The sequence below is a fragment of the Nycticebus coucang genome, chromosome 7, assembly GCF_027406575.1.
Source record: "Nycticebus coucang isolate mNycCou1 chromosome 7, mNycCou1.pri, whole genome shotgun sequence".
Lineage (NCBI taxonomy): Eukaryota > Metazoa > Chordata > Mammalia > Primates > Lorisidae > Nycticebus > Nycticebus coucang.
Window position 1 is genome coordinate 61,258,064 of NC_069786.1, and position 20,043 is coordinate 61,278,106.

Below are 20,043 nucleotides of genomic sequence, written 5' to 3' on the forward strand. Positions count from 1 at the left end.
CACTACTGAAGTGAGTACAACACCAGAAATTCTTTAAAAACTATGATTAATACACTAAGGGCTTTAATGGAAAAAGTAGCAACCAATAAGAATAGATGGATAATGTAATCAGAGAAATGAAAATTTAAGAACAAATAAAAAATGCTAGACATCAAAATGCAGTAACAGAATTGAAGAATGCTTTCTTTCTTTCTTTTTTTTTTTGTTTAAATCAGCTTATTAGTACACTGGATATGGCTAAGGAAGAATCTCTGAACTTAATAATATCTCCATAGATGCTGCCAACATTGAATGGGAAAGAGAAGAAAGAGTGAGCAGAATATGCAAGAACTGTGGGACAACTATAAAAGGTGTAAATGGATGTAATCAGAATACCAGAAGAAAAAGAAAGAGACAAAAAGAAATAGTAGAAATATCTGAAGTAATTTGTGACTTAGAATTCCCCTAAATTAATCAGACATCAAACCACAGATCCAGGAATACCAGAGAAGATGAAAACCAAAAGAGCTATGTCTAGGCACATTATATTTAAATTACAGAAATATCAAAGATAAATAAAAAAATCCTGATAAAATCTAGTGGAAAAGAATGTCTTACTTACACAGGAGCAGAGGTAAGAATTACATCCACTGTTTTTTTTTTCAGAAGCCATGCAAGCAAGGAGAAAGTGAGGTGAAATAAAGCGCTGAGAGAAGTACCGACCTGGAATTTTATACCTTGTGAAATTTTCCTTCTAAAGATAAAAACAAATAAATATCTCTGAGACAAAAAGAAAATTGAGAGAACTTGTCAGTAGACTTGAATCACAAGAAATCTTAAAAGAAGTTATTAAAGAAAAGGAAAATAATGAGTCAGAAACAGCTTTATGTAAAGAAAGGAAAAACAGCTGATGAGGAAAATGTGAAGGTAAAGTAAAAACTTATAGTTTTCTTCTTGTTTGTTCAAAATAACAATAGCAACAATTAACTCTCTACATATGCTTATATCTATGTATCTATCTAGATATGCTTGTGTATGGGTGAAATTAGTATCAGAATGATACAAGGTATGGGAGGCAGGAATTAAGATTATAATGTTATTATAAGATACTTGTACTACCCATGAAACTGTATAATTATAGTGACATTTGAAAGTAGACTTGGATCAGTTGGAAATGTATAATATAAACTCCAGGGAAACCACTAAAAAAAAGCAAACATTGAAGTATAATTGGTATGCCAAGAAAGGAGAAAAGTGGAATTATATAGAAGTCTCAATTAAAACTCTGGAAAGACAGAAAAATTATAAAAGACAAAAATAGCAATAAAGAACAAAGGCACAAATAGAAAATAGTAACATAACAGCAGACAAAACTAAGGTATATCAATAACTACTTTGAATGTCAACGTTCAGTTAAACAATTGAAATACAACAATTAAAGCCAGACATTGTCAGAAGGGAGGAAGAAAATAGGATCCAACTATGTGTTTTCCACAAGAAACCCACATATAATATAATAGTATAAAGACACACATAAATTAAAGGTAAAGGGATGTAGAAAGATATACCATACTAACAATAATCAAAGAAAAACAGGAGTACTTCTATTAATTTCAGACAGAAGAGACTGCAGAGCAAGGAAAGTTACTGGATAGAAAAAAGTATTACATAAAGGAATCAAGTCTCCAGGAAAGACATAGCAATCTCTAATTTGTATGTGGCTAAAAGTGGAGCATCAATATATGTGAGGCAAAAGCAGATAGAATTGCAGCGAGAACTAGGTGAATCAATAATTTTTGTTGCAAATTTCAACACCCTTTTATCAGAAATGAACAGATTTAACAGGGAAAAAATCAGCAAGGATGTAGCTAAACTCAACACCACCATTGATCAGCTAAACTCAATACCACCATTGATCATCATTGATCATTGATCTATCGTCTACTTAATTCAACAATAGCAGAATACACATTATTCTCAAGCTCATATAGAACATTCAGCAAGGTCTCCACATTCTGAGCCATAAAATATACCTCAATAAATTTAAAAGCATAGGAATCCTATGATGTTTGCTCCCAGATCACAGTGGAATTAAACCAGAAATCAGTAAGATAAAGGAAACTGGAAAAATTCAAAAATATTGGGGATTAAACAACATAACTCTAACTAACACATGTGTCAAAGAAGAAATTTCAGGAGAAGTTAAAAAATATTTTAAGAGGGGAGGCGGAGCAAGATGGCAGCTGAGTAACAGCTTCCTTGCATCTGGGCACCGTGAATCTGGGGAGATAGGACTCCAGGCATCTCTGGCTGGTGGGAACTGCCTATCATCACTCCTATGAGGATACAGGGAGTCAGCGAGAGACTTCTGGACCCCAAGAGGAGGACTAAAACCGTGGAAAACTGGCAAGTGGTCGCGTGTGTTCAATCCGTCTAAACCCGCCCACAACTGTAAGTTCAGTAGCAGCGAGACTGCAAACCAGAAAGGCCTTACCTGTGAACTGTTTTGATGTCCTTGGACTTGGCACTGAGTTGAACTGCCCTGGGGAAGGCCTGAGCGGGAGTGCGGAGAACTTTGGCCGTCGTCTAGGGCCCCAGTCTGAGCCGCTGAGCCAGACAGAGCTAATAGTGTTTGGTGGTGGGTCACACGGATCCATTGTCAGTGATCTGCCCCGGCAAGCTCCGCCCTCAGGGTCCCAGAGCTAGAAACGGGTGGGAGCTGGTAACCCAGCAACCAAGTAGCCTAAGGGTGGGGTCTGAGCCGCCTTGCAGCCCTAACCCTCAGGGGCAGAGTGAGACCAGTTTTGGCACACTGGGTAAGTGGATAGCCACTTCAGCAGCGATTCCAGCGAGAAAGCTGGGAAAGCTTCTGCTCAGCAAGTTTACAAGTTCAAAGTGCCTTTTAAGTAGGCTGAAGAGAGATTTAGGGTGTCTACCTGCTGGGGTTTGAGAAATCAGCAGCCTCCAGTCGTATCAGAACTGTGACTAACATCTCATACCCCAGAAGACCACATGGTGCCCAGACAATATTCAATAACATATACAAACTGCTTTGTTTTTGGTTGTGTATTTTTTTCTTTTTTTTTTTTGTTTGGTTGTTTTTTTTGTTTGTTTGTTTTGACGTTGCTGATGTTCTTTTGTTTTTTTAATTTCAATCTTTTCCACACAGATCCCTTTTTTTTCTCAATTTTCCTAGTTTAATTATAATTTCCCATTGCTGCCTCTTTTAATAATTTCAACTTCATTTTTGCTAGTGTTTCTACCGATATAATTTGGTTTTTCACCCAATTTTATCCCTGTAAAGTTTTCTGTTTGCTTGTTTTGGTTTGATTTACAGCATTTTTGTCTTTCCTCTCTACTTGGTGGAGGTGGGGTACTGTGTCTGACCAGGTTAGCAAAGAGCTACTGACCTCAAGGGAACCACACAACTGGGCACCCCCAGAAGGTGGGGTTTTTTAAGGTTGTGTCAAAGTACCCTACTGTACACCTATATTGCCCTGCCTCCCTCTTTCTGTGCCTCTCTTCTTTTTGTCAATATTCCTTACACCCACCCCCTCCTTTCTCTATCTTTCTTTTTTTCTTATCACTCGGTCCTCCTTTCTTTCATCCCCTTTTTTTTTGCTCTTCAACCTTCTCACCCTTCTGGTCCTGTAACCCTTAGTCCACAGGCACAAGAACTTAAAGAGCAAGAGGAAGTGAAAGGAAAATTAGGGCAAGGAAACAGATAAAAGAAATCACTCATGAGGAAGAATCAGCAGAAAACTCCAGGCAACATGAAGAACCAGTCTAGAACAACCCCACCAAGGGACCATGAGGTAGCTACTGCAGATGATTCCACCAGTATAGAAATGTTAAGAATGACAGAAAGGGAATTTAGAATACACATGTTGAAAACAATGAAAGAAATGATGGAAACAATGAAGGAAATTGCTAATAAAGTGGAAAATAACCAAAAGGAAATCCAAAAACAGAATCAAATAAGAGATGAACGATATGAAGAATATAAAAAGGATATAGCAGACCTGAAGGAACTGAAACAGTCAATTAGGGAACTTAAAGATGCAATGGAAAGTATCAGCAACAGGTTAGACCATGCAGAAGAAAGAATTTCAGAGGTAGAAGACAAAGTTCTTGAGATAACTCAGACAGTAAAAGAGGCAGAAAAGAAGAGAGAGAAAGCAGAACGTTCACTGTCAGAATTATGGGACTTTATGAAGCATTCCAACATACGAGTTATAGGAATTCCAGAAGGGGAAGAAGAATGCCCCAGAGGAATGGAAGCCATACTAGAGAATATTATAAAAGAAAATTTCCCAAACATCACCAAAGATTCTGACACACTGCTTTCAGAGGGATATCAGACCCCGGGTCGCCTGAACTCTAACCGAGCTTCTCCAAGACACATTGTGATGAACCTGTCCAAAGTCAAGACAAAAGAAAAGATTCTGCAAGCTGCCAGGAGTAAGCGCCAGTTGACCTACAGGGGCAAATCCATCAGAGTTACCGCAGACTTCTCTAATGAAACTTTCCAAGCAAGAAGACAATGGTCATCTACCTTTAATCTACTTAAACAGAACAATTTTCAGCCCAGAATTCTGTACCCTGCTAAGCTAAGCTTCAAAATTGACGGAGAAATCAAATCATTTATGGATATACAAACATTGAGGAAATTCGCCACAACAAGACCAACTCTACAGGAAATACTTCAACCTGTTCTGCACACTGACCACCACAATTGATCAGCAGCAAAGTAAGAACTCAGAAATCAAAGGACAGAACCTAACCTCCACACTGATGCAAAAGATAAAACTAAGCAATGGACTGTCACCAAATAAGACGAATAGAATACTACCACACTTATCCATTATCTCAATAAATGTTAATGGCTTGAATTCCCCACTGAAGAGACATAGATTGGTTGACTGGATTAAAAAACACAAGCCATCCATTTGCTGTCTGCAAGAAACACACCTGGCTTCAAAAGACAAATTAAAGCTCCGAGTCAAGGGTTGGAAGACAATTTTTCAGGCAAATGGAATTCAGAAGAAAAGAGGAGTTGCAATCTTATTTTCAGATACATGTGGATTTAAAGCAACTAAAGTCAAAAAAGACAAAGATGGTCACTTTATATTGGTCAAGGGAAAACTACAACAAGAAGACATTTCAATTCTAAATATTTATGCACCCAATTTAAATGCTCCCAGATTCTTGAAGCAGACCTTACTCAGTCTGAGCAATATGATATCTGATAATACCATCACAACAGGGGACTTTAACACAGCTCTAACAGAGCTGGACAGATCCTCTAAACAGAAATTAAACAAAGATGTAAGAGATTTAAATGAGACCCTAGAACAATTATGCTTGATAGATGTATATAGAACACTCCACCCCAAAGATAAAGAATATACATTCTTCTCATCACCCCATGGAACATTCTCCAAAATTGATCATATCCTGGGACACAAAACAAATATCAACAGAATCAAAAGAATTGAAATTTTACCTTGTATCTTTTCAGACCATAAGTCACTAAAGGTGGAACTCAACTCTAACAAAAATGCTCAACCCCACCCAAAGGCATGAAAAATTAAACAATCTTCTGTTGAATAACAGATGGGTGAAGGAAGAAATAAAACAGGAAATCATTAACTTCCTTGAGCATAACAACAATGAAGACACAAGCTACCAAAACCTGTGGGATACTGCAAAAGCAGTTTTGAGAGGAAAATTCATCGCTTTAGATGCCTACATTCGAAAAACAGAAAGAGAGCACATCAACAATCTCACAAGAGATCTTATGGAATTGGAAAAAGAACAATCTAAGCCTAAACTCAGTAGAAGAAAAGAAATATCCAAAATCAAATCAGAGATCAATGAAATTGAAAACAAAAGAATCATTCAGAAAATTAATGAAACAAGGAGTTGGTTTTTTGAAAAAATAAATAAAATAGATAAACCATTGGCCAGACTAACTAGAAATAGAAAAGTAAAATCTCTAATAACCTCAATCAGAAACGATAAAGGGGAAATAACAACTGATCCTACAGAGATACAAGAGATCATCTCTGAATACTACCAGAAACTCTATGCCCAGAAATTTGACAATGTGAAGGAAATGGATCAATATTTGGAATCACACCCTCTCCCTAGACTTAGCCAGGAAGAAATAGACCTCCTGAACAGACCAATTTCAAGCACTGAGATCAAAGAAACAATAAAAAAGCTTCCAACCAAAAAATGCCCTGGTCCAGATGGCTTCACTCCAGAATTCTATCAAACCTTCAAGGAAGAGCTTATTCCTGTACTGCAGAAATTATTCCAAAAAACTGAGGAAGAAGGAATCTTCCCCAACACATTCTATGAAGCAAACATCACCCTGATACCCAAACCAGGAAAAGACCCAAGCAAAAAGGAGAATTTCAGACCAATCTCACTCATGAATATAGATGGAAAAATTCTCAACAAAATCCTAGCCAATAGATTACAGCTTATCATCAAAAAAGTCATTCATCATGATCAAGTAGGCTTCATCCCAGGGATGCAAGGCTGGTTTAACATACGCAAGTCCATAAACGTTATCCACCATATTAACAGAGGCAAAAATAAAGATCATATGATCCTCTCAATAGATGCAGAAAAAGCATTTGATAAAATCCAGCATCCTTTTCTAATTAGAACACTGAAGAGTATAGGCATAGGTGGCACATTTCTAAAACTGATTGAAGCTATCTATGACAAACCCACAGTCAATATTTTACTGACTGGAGTAAAACTGAAAGCTTTTCCTCTTAGAACTGGAACCAGACAAGGTTGTCCTCTGTCACCTTTACTATTCAACATAGTGCTGGAAGTTCTAGCCAATACAATTAGGCAAGACAAGGAAATAAAGGGAATCCAAATTGGAGCAGAGGAGGTCAAACTCTCCCTCTTTGCTGACGACATGATCTTATACTTAGAGAACCCCAGAGACTCAACCACAAGACTCCTAGAAGTCATTAGAAAATACAGTAATGTTTCAGGATATAAAATCAATGTCCACAAGTCAGTAGCTTTTGTATACACCAATAACAGTCAAGATGAGAAGCTAATTAAGGACACAACTCCCTTCACCATAGTTTCAAACAAAATGAAATACCTAGGAATATACCTAATGAAGGAGGTGAAGGACCTCTATAAAGAAAACTATGAAATCCTCAGAAAGGAAATAGCAGAGGATATTAACAAATGGAAGAGCATACCATGCTCATGGATGGGAAGAATTAACATTGTTAAAATGTCTATACTTCCCAAAGCAATCTACCTATTCAATGCCATTCCTATCAAAGTACCTACATCGTACTTTCAAGATTTGGAAAAAATGATTCTGCGTTTTGTATGGAACCGGAAAAAACCCCGTATAGCTAAGGCAGTTCTTTGTAACAAAAATAAAGCTGGGGGCATCAGCATACCAGATTTTAGTCTATACTACAAAGCCATAGTGGTCAAGACAGCATGGTACTGGCACAAAAACAGAGACATAGACACTTGGAATCGAATTGAACACCAAGAAATGAAACTAACATCTTACAACCACCTAATCTTTGATAAACCAAACAAGAACTTACCTTGGGGGAAAGACTCCCTATTCAATAAATGGTGTTGGGAGAACTGGATGTCTACATGTAAAAGACTGAAACTGGACCCACACCTTTCCCCACTCACAAAAATTGATTCAAGATGGATAAAGGACTTAAACTTAAGGCATGAAACAATAAAAATCCTCCAAGAAAGCATAGGAAAAACACTGGAAGATATTGGCCTGGGGGAAGACTTCATGAAGAAGACTGCCATGGCAATTGCAACAACAACAAAAATAAACAAATGGGACTTCATTAAACTGAAAAGCTTCTGTACAGCTAAGGACACAATAACCAAAGCAAAGAGACAACCTACACAATGGGAAAGGATATTTGCATATTTTCAGTCAGACAAAAGCTTGATAACCAGGATCTATAGAGAACTCAAATTAATCCACATGAAAAAAGCCAACAATCCCTTATATCAATGGGCAAGAGACATGAATAGAACTTTCTCTAAAGACGAGAGACGAATGGCTAACAAACACATGAAAAAATGTTCATCATCTCTATATATTAGAGAAATGCAAATCAAAACAACCCTGAGATATCATCTAACCCCAGTGAGAATGGCCCACATCACAAAATCTCAAAACTGCAGATGCTGGCGTGGATGTGGAGAGAAGGGAACACTTTTACACTGCTGGTGGGACTGCAAACTAGTACAACCTTTCTGGAAGGAAGTATGGAGAAACCTCAAAGCACTCAACCTAGACCTCCCATTTGATCCTGCAATCCCATTACTGGGCATCTACCCAGAAGGAAAAAAATCCTTTTATCATAAGGACACTTGTACTAGACTGTTTATTGCAGCTCAATTTACCATTGCCAAAATGTGGAAACAGCCTAAATGCCCACCAACCCAGGAATGGATTAACAAGCTTTGGTATATGTATACCATGGAATACTATTCAGCCATTAAAAAAAATGGAGACTTTACATCTTTCGTATTAACCTGGATGGACGTGGAAGACATTATTCTTAGTAAAGCATCACAAAAATGGAGAAGCATGAATCCTATGTACTCAATCTTGATATGAGGACAATTAATGACAATTAAGGTTATGGGGGGGGAAGCAGAAAGAGGGATGGAGGGAGGAGGGTGGGGCCTTAGTGTGTGTCACACTTTATGGGGGCAAGACATGATTGCAAGAGGGACTTTACCTAACAATTGCAATCAGTGTAACTGGCTTATTGTACCCTCAATGAATCCCCAACAATAAAAAAAAATATATATATTTTAAGCTAGATAAAAATGAAAATATAACTTAACGAAATTTGTGAGGTGCAAATTAGAAGGAAAATTGTAGCATTGAATATATACAGAGTAGAAAAAAATCTAAATTAATAATCTTAGTTTCTACCTTAGGAAACTAGAAACAGAAGAGCAAATTAAATCCAAAGTAAATGGAAAAAATGAGATAACAAAAAACAAAGCAGAAATGAATAGAATTTTAAATAGAAAATCAATAGAGAAAATCAATCAAATAAAAAGCTGGTTCTCTTGAAATGATTGATAAAATTGATACATTTTATCAACCTATCTAAGAAAAAAGAAGAAACAAAGAGGACACAAATTACTAATATCAGATATAAAAAGGGAACATCATTATAGATTCCATAGACATTAAAAGGACAATAAAGGAATATTATGAGCAACTCTATGTCCACAAATATGATAACATAGATGAAAGGGATCTTCCTTTGAAAGATTAAAATCTGCTACAACATGAGAAGAAATAGTATAAATAGGCTTATACCTGTTAAAGAAATGGAATCAATAATTAATAAAATTTCAAAACAAAAAGTACCAGGCCTAAATGGGTTCACTTGTGAATTCTACCATACATTTAAAGAAGAAATTATACTAATTTTCTACAATCTTTTCCAGAAGCTTCAAATATAAGGAATATTTTCTAACTCATTCTAGGAGGTCAGCATTATGATAATAACTGAAACTAAAAGGGGCATTATAAGAAAACTATAGACCAACATCCATCTTGAACACAGATGCAAAAATCCTCAACAAAACGTTAGAAAACTAAATCCAACAATCTATTTAAAAATCCCACCATGATTGAGTGGGATTTATTCCAAGTATTCAGGATTATTCGACATTTAAAAATAAATTAATATAATGGCACATCAATAGGTAAAAGAAGAAACATCACACAATCATATCAATAGGTGCAGTAAAAATATTTGACAAAATTGAACACTCATTCATGATGAAAACTCTTAGCAGACTTGGGGCTACAAGATCTACGTGAGTTAAATGATGAAAAATACCAAAAAAAGAAAAAACTAAATAATTGGAGATATGTTCCATGGTTAAGAACAGGAAGACTTAATATTGTTAAAATATCAGTTCTTCCCAACTTGATCTGTATATTTAACACAATTCCAGTCAAAATCCCAGCAAGTTATTTTGTGAGTACAGAAGAACTATTTCCAAAGTTTGTAGTGAGAGGGTAGGCAGCATAGCCAACATACTATTGAAAAAGAAAAACAAGCTCAGATGGCTGCCACCATCTGACTTCAAGGCTTACTATACAGCTACAGTAATTAGAAAGTGTGGTGTTAACAAAAGAATAGACAAATAGATCAATGGGGCAGAGCAAAAAGTTCAGAAATATACCACATAAAAACAGTCAGCTGATCCTTGACAAGAAGTAAACACAAAGCAATGGAGCAAAAATGATCTTTTCAACAAATGGCATTGAAAGAACTAGAATGTCACATGCAAAAAAAAGAACAATAAGAAGAACAAAAGAAAAGAAACTAAGCTCAGACCTCATCCCCCTCATAAAAAGTAACTCTTAATGAATTACAGACTTAATTGTAAAATGCAAAATCATTAAGCTCCTAGAGTGTAAGAAAAGAGAAAACCTAAATGACCTTGGCTGTGGTAATGATTTCTTAGTTCCAATCAAAGGCATGATTCATGAAAGAAATAATTTGTGATTGGATTTTATGAAAATTAAAAACTTTCTACTCTGTATTAGACAATGTCAAGAGACTGAGCAGACAAGCCACAGACGAGGAGAAAACATTTACAAACACACATCTGATAAAATATACAAAAAACTCTTAAAGCTCAACAATAAAAACAATGAAAAAATGAACAAAAGACATGAACAAACACCCCACCAAAGAAGATATAACAAGTAAGCATATGTAAAGGTGTTCAACAGAATGTATCCTTAGGGAATTATGGATTAAAGCAACAATGGGATACTACCACCACACACTTATTAGAATCACCAAAATCCAAAACATCAACAATACTAGAAGCTAGCGAGGATGTGGAAGCAACAGTAATTCTCATTCATTAAGCAAATGCAGTGGTAGAACCACCATGGAAGACAGTTTGGCAGCTTCTCATGAAACTGAACATATTCTTATGTAATCTTACCATGTGATCCAGTAATCATGTTCCTTGATATTTTTCTCAGATGAACTGAAAACATATATCCACACAAAAACTTATAAACAAGTATGTATAGCAAGCTTTGTTCATATTTACCAAACAAGATGTCCTTCTATATATGAATAAATAAGTAAACTATGGCACATCTGGACAACGGAATGTTAATCAGAGCTAAGAATAAATGAACAATGAAGCCATGAACAGGCATTAAGGAACCCTAACTACACCTGACAGAAGCCAAACTGAAAAAGCTGTGTACTGTGATTCCAGCTACATGAAATCCTGGAAAGGAGGAAAGTATGATGATAATAAAAAGATCAGTCAGCGGTTGCTGAGGGTCAAGGGGGGTGGAAGGGAGGAAGAGGCAGAGAACAGAGGGTTTTTAGAGCAGTGAAACTGTCCTGTACAATATTACAATAGTGGGTACATGTCACTATAGATTGATCAAAACGCATAAAACGTACAACACCAAGAGGGAACCCTAATGTTAACAATAACCTCTGGGTACTAACGATTTGAGTGTAGGTTCACTAATTGTAATAAACATACCATTCTGCTGGTGGCTGGTGGATGCTGATAACAAGGGAAATTGTGTGTGGGGGAGGGCAGGGGCTCATGAGATCTCTGTGTACTTTCTACTCAATTTTGCTCTGAACCTAAAACTGCTTCAAAAAATAATACTTATTACTTTAAAAATATTTTTTTTCTGGCTTAGTGCCCAGAGCATAGCGGTTATGGTGCCAGCCACATGTACTGAGGCTGGCAGGTTTGAATCCAGCCTGGGCCTGCTAAACAACAATGACAACTGCAACCAAAAAATAGCCGGGCATTGTGGTGGGCACCTGTAGTCCCAGCTACTTGGGAGGCTGAGGCAAGAGAATCACTTAAGCCCAAGAGTTGGAGGTTGCTATGAGCTGTGATGCCACGGCACTCTACCAAGGGCGACATAGTGAGACCCTGTCTCAAAAAAAAAAAAAAAAAATATATATATATATATATATAAAACCTTTCTGGTAACAAGTTGATACAAACAGAACAAAAAATTGGACAGTATTTCTTATATCCCCTCAGAGAGGGAAGACATAACTCCAACAGCTTTTGAATTAGCAAGCATGTATGCATTTATATTGGTATAATTGCATATACACTTGAAGTGTTAATTCTGTTCTCCTGGATTCACACAGAACTAGATATGGTATCTATTTGCCATGGCAACACTATCTAGATGAAATGTGGCTCCTTATCTAAATGAGTCATGCTTCTGGTAGTGACAATATGACTCTCTTCCCAGAGCACTGCAGCAACTGATTCTTGTGCTAGGAAAAGAGGGAATGTTTCATGAGTGTGTGGGTTGTAAACAGAACAAAGGGGTTATCTGAAATTCAGACTAAAAATAAATTGCAGAGTTAGCAATAGCATTTTCATCAAGGCCCTGCTCCAGAAAGCTTCAGATAAAAGTTCGATTTTGAAATTTTCATAAAGAGGAATTCAAGCATGACACAGAATTGTACCGTTCCTAATATCTCTCCTTAATTACTTAAGGTTTTTTTTTTTCCTTGCACAGCCTGTACTGATGGACTTATCCTTTTCCTTCATGTAATAATAATATTATAAAAGTTTCCTAGGGATATTGTCCAGAGAATTAAGTGACTGAACACAGGGAATTAAATCCACTCCCCAGCCAGGAATTAACAGTGATGCTCCTAGCAGACGTGCTATCAACCCAAGTTGGACATTGCTTTAAATGTGAAAGTTTGTTATTAATATTTAGCCTTCTTGTTTAGTGAAAATAGAACACCAGTAAGGGTAAAATTTTTGTGTTAACTTCTGGTAACAACTTCATGACCTAACACTATAAATTTCTGTGTGCAAATATAAATTGTGAAGGCTTTATATGTACAAAGAGGCTGTCATTTATAAATAGCCTCATTAAATGCAACAACAAAAAGCACTACAAGTGTGTCTCTGATATGTTGAATATATATATTTCAAAACATTCATAATTGCTCTTAAGGATGCCATACAGGTGGGTTTTGATAGGCCCATTTCTGATTTTAATTCCTTGCTGCCTGGGCCATATGATCTCTTACCTCACAGTAAGTTTGCGAATAGGCAATGTTTGTGCATGTAGCATGTGAACTGATGTATTTTAGAGCAGTGGCTCTCAAAATTTTTGGTATCAGTGTTCTTCTATACTCTTAAAAATCACTGAGAACCTTAACATATTTTTATTTATGTAGGCTATATCTATTGCTATTTACTAATAGAAATGAAAATTAATGAACTTTAAAATACAGTATAACCTCTGTAAGTTGACCACCCAGAGGTGGTCAACATAAGGAACGAGGCCTGATGTATGGATATGTACAAGTGGTGCACATCCAGTCTATGAAAATTAGGTCAAGATGACTTGGCACCTGTAGTACAGTGGTTATGGTGCCAGCCACATACACTGAGATTGGTGGGTTCAAACCTGGCCTGGGCCAGCTAAACAACAATGACAACTGCAATAAAAGATATCCAGGCATTGTGGTGGGTGCCTGTAGTTCCAGCTACTTGGAAGGCTGAGGCAAGAGAATCGCTTAAGCCCAAGAGTTTGAGGTTGCTGTGATGTCACAACACTCTACCCAGGGTGACATAGTGAGACTCTGTCTCAAAAAAAAGGAAAGAAAATTAGGTCAACATAAAGAGTTAGTCAGGGCAAGGAGGTTGTCATCTATGGAGGTTCCACCATATATAAGTATTTATTAGTTCATTTTAAAATAACAACAATAAAAAAACTACGTAACAACATAACATGCTTGTATGTGTGTAAGAAACAGCTCTATTTTTCCCAAACAAAAGCAATTAATGGAGCTGTTTTACATTTTTGCAAATCATTAATATCTGGCTTAATAGAAGATAGATTTCCATACCTATTTCTATAGTCTATGGCAACATGCTGTTTTAGTCAAAGTGTATGAAGAAAATATAGCCTCACTGGGTATGTCGTTGGAATAGGAAGTATTTTAATAGATTTTCAGATAAATGTAGGTATCATTCTTCAATATACACTAAAACTTGACAAGTGTGAGTTTCTTACAAATTTCAGTGTGGAATCTGAAATCATATCAACAAACTCTGCATACTTTGTTACACATAAAATCTATTGATCCATTTTGTACTTTGAATGGATCTGAACTTGTGACTTTTACAATCAGGTATTGGTCAATTGCTTCACTAATTTATGCGGAAATTCTAAGTGTTAATATATTTCATCATGCAATATCAAAAAATTATATATGTTAATCAATATTAATATGAATAATATTATTACCAAATTCATCAGAAAAGATTTTCATTATTGAGAAGTTGTCAAACCCATGGCAGTGGATAAAATTTTCCAAAAGTTTTATTTTTGCTTAAGAGCTCAAATTTTATCATTGGCACAAAATAGTGTCAGTTGTTTTCCTTGAAGTGACAAGCTTGTTTCATTCATTTTGAAGAAAAGGCCTGTCAAATACCCACGTCAGAAGTACATATCTGTACTGTCTTCAGATCTTTCAAGTAAAAAATGATACATAAAAAAATGCAGCTAGTTTATCTCATAGCTCAATCACCGATTGCTTTTCCTCAGATGGGAGGTATGAAACTGAAGGATTTTTTATGTATACCCTATTTTTCACACAATTTGAAATGTGCTCTCAAATGGTTGAGATTTTATAAAATTAACAATTTTTACAGTTCCATCAAGTACATTTTTATTTAAAATAGGATTCTTAAAAATGTAAAGATGCAGCAGTAATCATATTGTGCTTACTCTCATAGCTTTGTGTCACTGCCTTGATTCAGGCTAAAAGCATCAGCATTTTTACCCACCAACATTTCTGCGCCATCAGTGCAGATGTTAACATAGTGATAAAGGCAAATAACATCTTAGTGTCATTATGAAAATAGTTTTGACCTTGCAGGCTCCTCAGAGGGGTCTTATGGATTCCGAGGGATTTCTGGTCCAAAAATTTGAGAACTGCTGCTCTGTGCATAGTCATCCCAGCTGTAACCAAAAGATTAAACGCTTTATCCGTTACTGCTCGAGTCCTAGGTCTACCAAAGAAACAGTGTTTGTGTTATTTACTGCTCAGTGACAAACCACATGGAAAAGTAGTGGTTTAAACAACAATTTGTTATTCACTCTCATAATTCTATGAATTGATTTGGGTGAGAAGGAAGGCTTTTACTTGAATTATTTAATGCAGTTCCAGTCTGCAGCGGAAGCCAGCGTAATCTGTGGTTTCCTCATTGTCACACCTGCCTGCTGTGTGGTGGGACTGGAACTGCTGAGGGAAGACTGGGAATCACTGCTCTTACTGTGGCCTTTCCACCCGGCCAGCTTGGGCTTCCTGACAACATGGCAGTCTTTGAGTAGCTGGTTTTCATACATATGGGCTGACTTTTCCTATATATCTTGAGATATATAGAAATGAAAACCCAGGTCCAAAAATTATAATAATATACCTTCTATTGATAAAAGCAGTCACAGAGTCCATGTGGTCTCAAAGGGAGGAAACACAGACCCACTGCCTCTCAACAAGATGAGTTAAAGGAATTTATGACTGTCTTAAATCTACCACAACTGGGGTAACCTTGGATAAATTGTTTGTTAGACTTCCCCAAATCTTACATATCCGTTTTCCTTACCTATAAAATGGAAATCATAATAAATCTTACTTTACAGGGTCTCCATGAAGATTAAATAACTTAATTATACAACCCCTAACACTGTGCCTGTTAAAGAGTAGAATTCATTAAGTGTTAAATATTATAATCCTTGTTTTATTATTTTGCATATTATTATTTTACAGTAGGCAAAAATTGGCCAATATTTCATATGGTTTTAATTCAACTTATCCTTTAAAATGTTAAATTTTCCTTCTTAATAGTCACACCAGTTATAAGATTGTCTTCTAGTATTTGAAAAGTGGGTGATAAAACTTCTATTTGTGTGCCAACCTTTCTGCATTCACCGTTAGCCAGAAACCATCAGTAGGAGGTTAGCCAGAAACCATCTTGGAGGCTTAAGTCTTACCAAGAGATCCTTCACACTGACGAACCTGTATTTAGGATAATGGGGTAATGAACTTGAGCAAATGGAAGTGCTTTTAGAAGATTGGTTCTACTTCTCTAGGAGCTTGGGGTAGATGCCACTATTGTCTAAGAATGTGGTTTGGTCTTTATTTAAAATATAACAGAACTTAGATCACTTCATTTTCTAAGACTAGGTACTTGCAAAAAGCCTGGGGAATATCTTATTTGATTGGCTAGTTGGCATAGTAACCTTGTGTGTACACTGTACACAGTAAGGTGAATCTGATTAAAACAAATTAATTGACCTAAATTGAGATTTAATTCTCTTTTTTAAAAGAACATTTTATCTTGTTTTTCCTTTTAAAAATTGCATAATTAATATTATCCTAATGTACATTTATTAAGAAGAGATAAAGGAGGCATTATTTTAGAAGCCATAACCTAGCACTTAAAGCATAATTTGTTTTACTTTACATTTTGTTAAGTTAATTTGAAAGCATAATAAGAAAGCAGAAAGATATAGTGAATATAGTCTGGTAATTAAAACTATGGGCTCAGGAGTCATCTGGGTTTAAACACGGTACCTGTGATGCCTTCCAGTAGATATGTGACCTCTGATCATGTGACCTAAGCTTCAGTCTCTATGTCTATGAAATGGGGATAAAAGTAGTGCCTCACTCAGGGGTGGCTGTAAGAATCAACTAACATGTTTTATACAAAGCACCGGGTCTATGGCTTTTAAGCCTATAAATGTTCTCTATTCATACTTAACAAAAAAGTAAACTACTAAGTTATTTTAAAGTTGAAAACGGAATATTTCCAGCTTAGTGCAATTACCAGTTATATTTTTTCCTTTCTCGTATACTATACAAATAATCATTTCCAGGACAGTAGGCACTTAAATTATTCAATATAACTAAAACCACAAGCTTAAGTACTGTGAATGTATTTTTCATCAGCAAATTGTGCATAATGATTCATTACAATGAGCATGCATATTTGAACACTTATTCTCTGAGTGTTATGTGTGTGCTTATTGAGGACACATAATAGGAATTTTCAAGAATAGGAATTTTCATGAAATAAACCTGAAAAAATGATATAGCCATTGCAAACTTATTGGTGCTAATAGTACTAATTTAAGACCATACCCATAAGTAATACCCTCACATACATTTGTTTTTATGTATATGTTTCCATAATACAAAGGTAAAAATTATCTGTATATTTGTTTAATAGACACTGATTGTAGAGTAATATTATTTTACATCCTGTTTTTTCTTTTCTTTCTTTTTTTTGCAATTTTTGGCCAGGGCCAGGTTTGAACCTACCACCTCCAGTATGTGGGACCAGCGCCCTACTCCTTGAGCCACAGGTGCTGCCCTATATCCTGCTTTTCCTTAATGAGCAATATTTGTTGCCAGGAATTTATACTACAAATGTCCTGCAAAAGAACAACATTACACATATATGTAGATGATTAATCATTGTGACCTTGTTTGTAATAAGGGAATAGCAACCTATTATAAGATTTTTAATATCAAAACTAACTATTTAGTTTTCTCCTCAAATGTAAACTCTTACATTGGCTTATCATTCCAAGATGATCTTCTTCTTTGTTCATTCATTTCTTCAGTTTGGCAAGTCCGAAATACTATCTACTCTTTGCCAGGGTTCTGTGCCAGGCCCTGTGGCCTTAGGTAAGCTGCCCCTTCAGGTGGTTCCTTCTCTGTTCCCAGAGCACTCTGCAGTTTCATAGCCACACAGCATTGTCACGGGCTACTTGCTTCTCTATGCTCCCTATTAGTTGGTAAACTCCATGAGAGCAGAGAGTATGTATTTCCTTGGTTGATACTGTTTTCTCAACATGTAGTACAGGGCCATGCCCAGCAGGTGCTCAATAAATGTTAACTGTGAATCAAAGAATTATCTTGCTTGCATTTTTCTTTGACTCCTCCACTGTCCTTATTCATATATTTTGTACATCATTTTACTGTATGTGTTTATTTCTTCTCTGTGTGTGTGTCAGCACTGCCTGACCCTAATTGGGTAAGACGTTGTCTATTCAATCAATCTTTTTCCATGTCTAGAACAGAATAGTTTGTGTGATTAGGCCTTTAAACTCAAAATAAATTGTTCTGAAATTAAATTATTTTAAATAGCTCAAGGGCAGGAACTATAGACTTTTCTATTCTTTCACTCCTGATTACTACATAAAAGGAAATTCAGTACATATTAAGTAATATAAAATGTGACTTCAGAAAAAATAAAGAGACCAGTGTAATAGCTCAGGTATCAAGTTAGTTTTTAAGAGGCATTATGCTAAATAGGGTTGGAATTTGAGCAGGTTTTGGCACCTGCCAGATCTGTATTTGAATGTTGGCTCTGCCACTGACTTTGTGGTCTTGAATCTCAGTTTCTTCATCTTTAACATGAAGCTAATAAAACTTAACCCAATTAGATCATATAAGAGATAAACAGGATATAATTTTACAAATAACCAGCTCATGGTAAAGTGATCTGTAATATTTGTTTTACTGTTTTTTTTCCGACCAATTTTCAGTCATTATTAAGACAACATAGGAGATTCTTTACATTTGTCAATTATGCCTGCATACTTATTGCCTTATTTTCTTCTATTAAAAAAAAAGATATTGTTAGAGAAATGTAAAAGCCTGTGGGTCTATATAATTCCAGACAAATCCAAGTGCATGCAGTGAATGAAGTTTATATTGCAGCTTCCAGAGATGGAGAGACTTGAAAACTGAACCAGAGTGTAAGGAGGATAGAACTCTGCAATAGTCTGCTTTCAATTAGCTGCCAAGTCCACAGTGAGTTGTAGAAAGTGCCATTGAAGTTGAGGGGGGCTGGCTACCTTAAACGAGAGGGCAGGATACGCCATTTTATTTTATGGAAAATGACTGCTTCTATCATATGCTTTTCAAAGCAACAGGTTTAAAGTTGAAGATAAAATCTTTCCAAATATATATTTTTACTTTTAAAAATGCAGGATTGAAATTTTGTTATTTAGTGTGAAGAGTACAGTTGGAAATGAGTTGCCCTAAAGTCTAGTTCTTTACCTCTAGGACTATAGCTCTATGCAAATTAGGAATTATAATTTGAAAAAAATTTGCATATAATACACACAAAAAATGTAACCAATATTCAGATTTCTACAGCATTCTCTGTTTTAGAATTACTTAAAATGGTACCTGAGAGAATCAATTAATTTCTGTTATTTTCTTCCTCATAAAATAACTATAAATTAAAAGATCAATGAATATTTGAAACAAGATTAACTTCTTGGAGTAAAGTTTGAAAAGAAAGGAGAAATTTACACGTACACAAACCTGTGTACATATTTGCTGTTTGGGAAGGCCACATTTATTCCTTTTAATCACAGATACAACTATACAATTACAGACCTTCTTTACTGGAGCAAAACTGGTCTACAAAGTTTATTGCAGCTCATAGCAAATCTGAATGTCTCTTTGCAGGGAGTCAGATCCAGAAATAGAGCCTAGAAGATGAAAGACGAGTTTTCTTAGTTCTTTTACTAAAACCCCTACCAGGGACATCACTCCCTGGGAGAGGTAAGAAAGTGAACAGAGGATAGAAATATTCTGTCCATACGTTTCCCACTGGGACAGTGGGCTAGAAATTTCCTCTATAAAAAAATGAGGCACTTGTACGTGTATGTGTATGTGACATAGCCTGCTACTCTGTGTAATAAATGTTTTGTTTGATCTCTTTCTATATGTACATATTTTTTTGAGAAAATCATAAGGATTTTTATTGTCAAAACAAAAGATAATAATAGAAGAGAAAAATACATTAATTGTTCTGATAATTTTAGACTCAAGGGCATCTCTATGGAAAGGTCAACTCTTTACATACTGATAGAAAAAATGCCATGCAGAACAAGTATGAGGTCGTGCTCAAGACAGTGAA